Below are 9,195 nucleotides of genomic sequence, written 5' to 3' on the forward strand. Positions count from 1 at the left end.
ACCTGTCTGGCTGTAGACCGTTACACGTGTAGAAAGCACGTGGGTTATTACCCTTTGGATGTATGTTGGCATTAATTTGTCATGTAACCTCTATAAAGTTTAAAAACTATGAAAGCCATAATAACGTTTATTATAGAATGGATGTGCCCCAATATGTATGGAATACTCGAAATAAACCACACAGTGTGAATGCAAAACTTTTATTGCTGGAAAAAGCAATAGAAACGTTCAACTTCTCCAGTAGAATTTGAAAAGTGAAAAAAAAGTAGCATTACAGTGAAATGGTGGTACTGGTTTGTGACACAACATTTGCAAACAGCATGTACATATCATCGAAAGTATTATCAAGGATTTTAATTTTTCTCTTAATGCTCGCAATATTCTCTTTCATTTTTTGCAAATGATCGTAGAGCTCGACGACATTTTTTTCCCTCTTCCGAACTTTCGTCTGATATGACGATGGTATCTATGAAGTAAAAAAATACAAAGGTTTTACCATTTCGCTTCTATCTGTACTAAAGTTAATACATGTTTTAATCCAAGACCTGACATGTGCTCACCTTGCACACTGCTCGAGAAACTTTATGTTGCGGTCCCTCGGACACATTTATTTTTTCGCTTTTTATCACAGGTGTAATTACATCACTGGTATGTACAGTGGCCTTGTCACCATTAATTCTTGCTTCTGACAAAACTATAATCATACGTTTGCATTGGTTCTAGCGACAGTAGAATTCAAACAGGTACATTACACGACTACTCGTGGTACTCACTTTTTTTTATGTTTTTACGGATTTGCTCCAGTCTCCTAGCTTCTTTGTTTTTAAGGTCGACCACCTCTTCTGGACTTGGAATTTATTTCTTTTCTTTCCAAGTTTTTCCTTCAGTAATCACAGTAGTTTTTGCATTATCAATTCCTTTCTATTATTCACTTTTCTGTACTTTCGCTTTTGACAGTCGTAGTCATACTGGTCCAGTACTTTGATCATCATCTCCATCTCTCTAGGGCTCATTGACTTTGCTCTTTTACCTGCAGTATAATCTTCTTGAGCATCTCCATCCCCCTCTGTAACTTTTCCTACATTTGTTGGCCCTTCCGGCACCATTTGGGCCTGTATCTCCATCTCCATTGCTTCCACCCCCACTAACACCTTCTCTTTATTCTCCATCTTCTCACGTTCCTCGGCGCCAGACAGGCTCCTCTATAATTTTATACACTCTGACATGGGCGTTTGTTTATAGAATGGAGCATTGTGGTTGAAGACTATTCGTGTATAAAAACCTTGTGTATCTTTTTTTTTTTTCATTAACTGTAACCCGTTCATGACCATTACATACAAAGGGATTTAACGATTCTTCGGAGCTGTACATTCGTTCACATATACGGTAAGTTCTTTCTGATTGATACATACATGTGTACTTGCATTGTTGATATTTACAGCACGGATCGGACTTATGTTTTTTTTTTATTATACCAAAACAGATCATCATAATCACATATGAAAGAAATGCTGACCTAATGAAGGATTTCATTGAGACCTACAGGGCTCACCCATGTTTGTGGAAAGCCAAATCCAAGGAGTATTCTAACAGAATGATGCGAAACATTGCGATGCAAGAGCTTGTAAAAGCATGTCTGCCATATCACCCTGAAGCAACTCTTGAATGGGCAAAAAGCAAGATTCAGAACCTTAGAACTGTGTAAAGAAAGAATTAAATAAAGTTGAAGCATCCAAAAAATCAGGAGCTGCAGCTGAAGACGTGTATGTGCCAAAGCTATGTTACACTTTGTGAAGGACCAAGAAACACCACGTACGTCCATTAGCAACTTGCCCACAGACAGCAGTTCATCCCCAGAGGTAGAGCAAGCATATGATATACCTGCAAGCGGCACAGTAAGTACAGTACATCATTATGTTGCTATGTAACAGATTTATTAATGTTCAAACAATCAACAACACAATAACAATGCATAACATGTTTATAAATATTCATATACAATCATTTTGCCATGGCACGGCACCATCTCCGTTAAAATATGAAAGGTAGGCCTCACGATTTAATTTTGCCACAGAACAACTGTTTCTAGAGTGGGCACACTCTAATGCTGTTAAGCCCACTACCTCCATGTTCTCACCATTACTTTCCGCATTGACCTGGGTGGTACGGCCACTAATGCTTTTACACCGCAGAAAATTATGAGAACACAACAGGCCATCACAACTTTGTCTATTTTGTCCAAACGCAAGTTGATTGTCGAGTGAAAAACTCTGAAACTGTTGCTTAAAATCCCAAAGGCATTTTCTACAACACGCTTAGCACGTGACAGTCTGTAATTAAATATACGCCTTTCATGGGTTATATTTCTTTGCGGTACGGTTTTAATACATTCCCATGCAATGCAAAGGCGTCGTCAGCCACAAAGACAAAATTTAATCTGTATTTAGTCCTGCTTCGCGATGGAAGGTTTAGGGCCTTGTTTTTTTTAGTTTATTATGGAAGGCACTATGCTCCAATGCACCACCATCTGAGACTCTTCCATTTTTCCCAATGTCCACAAATAGGAATTCATAGTTCGTATCCACGATGGCCATTAAAATAATGCTGAAAAACCCTTTGTAAATGTAGTAGAAAGATCCACTGTTTGATGGTGGCATGATTCGGACATGTTTGCCGTCAATAGCACCACCGCAATTTGGGAAATTCCAGTCTCTCAAAGTCCTCCGCTATCACTTGCCAGTCAGCTTCACTTGATGGGAACTGAAACATAAAGATGTGTACATAGTTAACATTTGAACATGCATGCATTTGCATCTCCTCATTCGTTTACTCTTTTGCAGCCTGCACTACTGTCTGATGCTGTCCTGCTGGAAGTTGAAGACCCGGATGCTACAACTATTTATCCCACTCCACGTGAAAGCAGGCTAACTGCAGACAGGCAAGATGCGACCCAAGGTGATACACCAGCAAAAATAAATCAGAAGCAAAAGAGACGCAGAATTAATGAAGTACCAGAAAGTGATGCACTAGCAGAAAGGATGCTTGATTGCACTAACACTCTAAAACCTGCTAAAACCAGGAAAGGAACAGGAAACATTTGATTTACTCGCAGCAACACTAGCTAGCAAAATGAGAAGTAGTAGCAAGCGCATACAAACTGAAATGGAACGGCTGCTGTGCGACGTCATGTGTAGGGCTTCCACTGAAGATTTGTGGCCGGACACATGTCTTTCCTCAACTAACCATAGACACCAACAAGTACACACATTTCAGACCATGGGTGGACAAAGCGGCATGTCTCAACCTTGTATGACATCCATGCCATTATCATCAGTAAGGATGCCACGTTACGTTGGGGACACAGCTGGTATGGACACAAGCAAAATTTTGCATTACCAACATTTATAAACTGTTGCGCTGGTCCTAACAATCTTTGATTTGCACATTCCAAGTTAAATGTATTTTTACTACGTTAAATATGTTACTTTGTAAAACAATATTTTTAAAATAAATAAATAAATACTGTTGCTTTTTACAAACCTTCATAAACTGGTCACTATGAACTTCAATGATAGCATCACAGGTGTCAGGACTTATCATGCCAAGAGCTTGAGGTGAAATAGCCGTGCTGTATTTCAGATCTGCCAGTGATTTTCCTTCTTATCTCCCTGCTTTGGGCATATGTAGAGTAGATTTTCGTAAGATCACCAAAAAAATGCAGATAAGATCAATAATGAATCAGGCCCTATAAGTAACACTTCAGTGCAGAAATACAGCTAAAGAGTCAGGAATATGGTGAAACACATGGGGGTATATTTATTAAACTGCGGGTTTGAGAAAGTGGAGATGTTGCCTATAGCAACCAATTAGATTCTAGCTGTCATTTTGTAGATTGTACTAAATAAATGATAACTAGAATCTGATTGGTTGCTATAGGCAAAATCTCCACTTTCTCAAACGGAAACTCCACTTTCAAATGGAAACTCCATCCCTGCGCCTTTTATTCTAGGAGCCTCCTGCCAGCCGAGAGGAATTATACCATCGGAGATAAGGAGCTATTGGCTATTAAGGTGGCCTACTGTTCGAAACAATGTAAAAGACTTTGTAGCCGCCTGCGATACTTGCTCCCAATCCAAACCCTCCCATCAGGCTCCGGTGGGTGCTCTCCAGCCCCTACCTATTCCTTGTCGACCTTGGTCCCACATCAGCATGGACTTTATTACGGACCTTCCTCCCAGCAAGAAATTTAACACTATCTGGGTCATCGTAGATAGGTTTTCCAAGATGGCTCATTTCGTTCCTATGGTGGGTCTGCCTTCCCATCCTGTTCTTGACAAACATTTTATCAAGTTCAAGGATGTCCTTCCGAGATTGTGTCAGACAGAGGAGTACAGTTTGTTTCCAAGCTCTGGCGGGCTCTATGTAAAGTCTTGGGTATCCGCTTATGTCTGTCATCTTCTAACCATCCACAATCTAATGGACAGACCGAGAGGGTCAACCAAGATCTTGAGACCTTTTGAGGATCTTTTCTTCAGCAAATCAGGATGACTGGGTGGACCTTCTACCTTGGGCAGAATTCGCACATAACAATGCATACCATGAGTCCACGTCCTCTACTACTTTTTCTACAGTATTTGGAATTGATCCACTCCTTCCTGAACTTTCTTCCCTCCCTCCCACACAGGTTCCCGCTGTGGACTCCGTACGTCAAAGATTCTCTTCCATCTGGACTCAAGTTCGGTCCGCCCTGAGGAGAACATTGTCCAGATACAAGTTTTTCGCTGACAAGCGGAGGCGGGCCATTCCTGCTTTTCAAGGTTGGGGACTGAGTTGTCAGAATCACTAGGTGGAGTTGATGATACCTGCCAGCAGTTGGCGCTACTGAGTACTGAGGTGCGGAGTCTAAAACGCCCCTGGTTTTCACCAGGAACCCTCGCAAGAAGGTATGGACTTTGCTGCAAGGCCCTCAGTGTCAGTCAGCTGGCGAGGTAACAATTGAGGAAGCGGTGACAGCCCAACAGGAGGCAGGATGGAAGAGTAGTCAGCAAGCCGGGTCAAAACCAGAGGAACAGATATAGCCAAATCAGAAGCAGGAGAAGGGTCAGGAAGCCGGCTCAATACCAAATATCAATCAGGAACCAAAGGAGAAGTCAGGAACAAGCCGGGGTCAGAATCCAAATAACAGCAAAACAGTAACAAATGCTGGAGCAAGGCTGAAGACCAAATACTCTGGCACTAGACATGTGTCAGAGGCTGCTTTATATACCCTAAGGTGCCTCCTGATTGGGTTAGGGAGATTTTGGCGGTAAGACATGCTGGCTGCATACAGGTGAGCAGAGAAGTTCATACCACCTTGCGGGGGTTCCTGGTGAAGGCCAGCCGCTGCGTTAGACTCTGCGCCTCTGGTGAGTGTTAGTATTGGCAGGTCAGGGGTCTCTATCCCAGCTACCCGTGACAGTCCCCTTTTTAAACAACGGCACCACATCTGCTATTCGTCAATCGCTTGGTACTGAACCTGATGAGATTTAATCTATGAAAATTAAGAATAGCTGTCTAGCTATTTCTGAGTTTAGCTCCATAAGGACACTTGGGTGTATGCCATTTGGACCTGGAGCTTTATTTATCTTAATATTCTTCAGTCGCCTTTGGACTACTTCCTCTGACAACCAAGTATGTTTAATTTCCATTTTTATGTATTATTCTTACCATTTGTTCCTCTCTAGTAAATACTGAAGAAAAGAAAGTGTTTAATACCTCTGCTTTTTCCTTAGTATCATTTATCAATTCACCCATCTCACTTCTTAGGGGTCCTATATTATATTTTTTAATCCTTTTGTCATTGATATACTTAAAAAAAACATTTTGGGGTTTGTCTTACCCTTTTTGCAATGTGCCTTTCATTTTCTAATTTAGCCAATCTAATTTTGTTTTTGCATGTTTTATTACATTCTTTGTACCTACGGAAGGACTCCTCTGACCCTTCAGATTTAAACAATTTAAATGCACGCTTCTTCCTTTGCATTTCTTCCCTTATCTTTTTATTTAGCCACATTGGATTAGACTTAATTCTTTTACATTTATTTCCCATAGGAATGAACTTATGAGTGTATGTTTCCAACAACATTTTAAAGACAGCCCACTTTTCCTCCGTATTTTTTCCTTCAAAAACTTTGTCCCAGTCTATGCACTTTATAGACTCTTTTAGCACAGGGGTGTCCAACCTTTTAGCTTCCCTGGGCCACATTGGCAGACGACGAGTTGGTTTGGGCCGCACATAAGATACACTAACAATAACGATAGCTGATCATCCAAAAAACCATAGAAAACATAGTTAACATATATATATATGAGAAAAAAAGTGATTATATATATATATATATATATATGTATATATATATATATATATATATATATATAGATATCACTTTTTTTTCAAATCCCCCTATACTTACCTTTCAATCGCCCTGTTCAAAAAATCCTCTCTAGTTATTATACTATAATCACTTTTTGTATTGTTTCGATGTAATATCATTTAAGCCAGGCATTGTATATCAGGGTGCCCTGACCAGGCCTGCGGTACCTGACATATACACCACTGTGACCCCAAATTGTGACCTGTTTTGATAATTACACCACTATGTTAGTTAAGGGATAACAACTTATAATGGGCCAAAGAGAATAATATATAATGCCCCATTAGTAATACAAGTAGAAGTATGTAGCAGGTAGATAAGGTCCATGATGCTCCAGGACCACGTGATTTTTATTCACTTGTCAGCGTCCCTTGAAATAATAAAAAAAAATCCCCCTTAACTTACCTTTTAATCGGCTTGTTCTCCTGTCCTCTTCTCTTCTTTTCTCCAATTCTGTGCTGCTGATTGTTCTTCTCGAGCGGGTGTCTCCTCTGTGCTGCGCTCTGCAATGGATGTTGGGCGTGATGACATCATGGCCGACATTCACTGCGAGCGCCGCACGGAGGAGGAGACAAGAGAGGGAGCCGGAGTACCAGCTGACGTGACCGCGTGACAGCAAGGTAAGTAGTTTCTTTTCTTTTTTTTTTTTGCAGGATTTTTTTTTTCCATTAAGAGCGCTGCCCCCTTGCCACAACCAAAACTCCTTCTGGGCCACATTTACAGGTGTGCTGGGCCGCATGCGGCCCGCGGGCCACAGATTGGACAACCCTGCTTTAGCATATTACAATTTGCCTTTCTAAAGTTTAAAGTCCTAGTTGATACCTTATACTGTTGCTTCTGGAAACTAATTTGTTAATATACTAATATGTTGCCTTTCCAACATAGTTTTATGTACTTTCCATCTGAAAAGGAGCATTTGTGCAAAATTAGGCACATGATGTAACACATGTTCATAAATTACCTTTCTTGTGTTCTAATAGAAGTGTTTGTTGTTCACTGTGAGTTCTCAACAACATCTAAAAGTGAACAAAGCAACAAAATGCTAAACAACATTTACATAAGTTTGTACTCGACAACTGACTGATGGAATGTGGATCTTAATAATTGGTAAAGTTTAAATGAGACTGTCATATTTCAAATAAATAAATTACAAATAAATTGTATTTATGCATACAGTAATAATCATGTTATATGAAATAATAAATGTAATATAATCTGCAACTTTAGCAAAACATTTAATGCATACAATATTGTTCTGGTTTTCTTTCGATATATTTGAATGTTTCAAGATATAGGCTGGCTGGATGCATTGCATCCATTTTCCTTTGTTATTTTATTTTAAAGTCCAATATACTTTATATCCATGGTGAGGTGCTGTTGCATAAACAATCATCTTTTATGATAATATTAATTTACTCTGCTCCCTGTGTGTTAAAGGCAAACTATGTACTTTGTATGTCGTAATGCAAAGAACATATAAACAGTAAAAACAAAAAAAGTAATAACATGTTTTAATCTCTGCATCACTGAATACATTTACATCTTGATGACATGATTTTTCTAAATATATGTGTGTATCAATTACACCAGGATTTACTTGTATTCAGCATATCTAATAATATTTTAGTAATATGGCCATTGCTTTATTTTGTTTAGGTTACTTAGGGAAAATGTTTTTGGGGAAACAACTGCTTGCTTTAATCTGTGAAAACCGAGTAATAAACCCCAGATTTTTTTTATTTACTCTTTTACATTAATCATATTCTTTTTTGTATATCATTGTGATGTTACTAGAAATGTTCACTGACTCCCGTGTTTTGGTTTTCGATCTGTATTAACCTTGTGTTTTGGTTTTGGTTTTGGCAAATCCGCCCTTGCGTGTTTTGGTTTTGCTTTAGGTTTTGGATCTGTATTTTTTAGAACAATTGCTAAAATATGCTAAAATCACAAAATTTTGCTCTTTTTTTTGTTCTGACATTATTATTGACCTCAATAACACTAATTTTCAGTCATTTCCAGTCAATTTTGACCACCTCACAAGTCACAATATTATTTTCATACACTTTCGGACAAAGACTGCAGCGAACTGGTTGTATGCTAAGATACAGAGCAATGATACAAAAACACAGCAGTTCATAACACATCTAGGAAACATTTCCACACAGCAGTGGCAGAAAAGAAAAGTGGTGCAAGATGGAATTGTCCTTGGGACCTCCCAAGGACCTTCCACCCACCCATATGTTAAAAAGCTTTAACAAACTCACACAGAAACAGGAAGGGTAGCAGGTACAGTTTAACAAAGCAAACACTTTAGCGACAAGGAGTATAATTTTTGTGTATGAAGTGCTTGGTTTGTTTGGGCCCCCCAAAACAAGCTAACAATGGGCTTAAGACAGCTAAGCTAACAGTGCTGTTAATGAACTATAAGACTGCAGCAAAAGGCTGGTTAGAACAACAGCACAAACACATAGCAGTTTATATGATATCTAGGAATCATTGCCACTGCCACACAGCAGTGTTAGGAAAGAAAAGTGGCGCAAGATGGAATTGTCCTTGGGCCCTCCTACCCACCCTTATGTTGGATCTTAAAAAGGACATACACGTTTTAACAAACCAAGCATTTCAGCGACAAGGAATGCCACCTTTGTGGCTGAAGTGCTTGGTTTGTTTCGGCCGCCACAAAACAAGTTACCAAAGGGCTTAAAGCAGCTAAGCTAACAGTGCTGTTAATGACCTCTACAGGGGCAAGTCATGCACCAGTGGAAGCAGTTCTTCCCAGTGA

This window comes from Mixophyes fleayi, chromosome 6 (assembly GCF_038048845.1).
Source record: "Mixophyes fleayi isolate aMixFle1 chromosome 6, aMixFle1.hap1, whole genome shotgun sequence".
NCBI classification, from domain to species: domain Eukaryota; kingdom Metazoa; phylum Chordata; class Amphibia; order Anura; family Limnodynastidae; genus Mixophyes; species Mixophyes fleayi.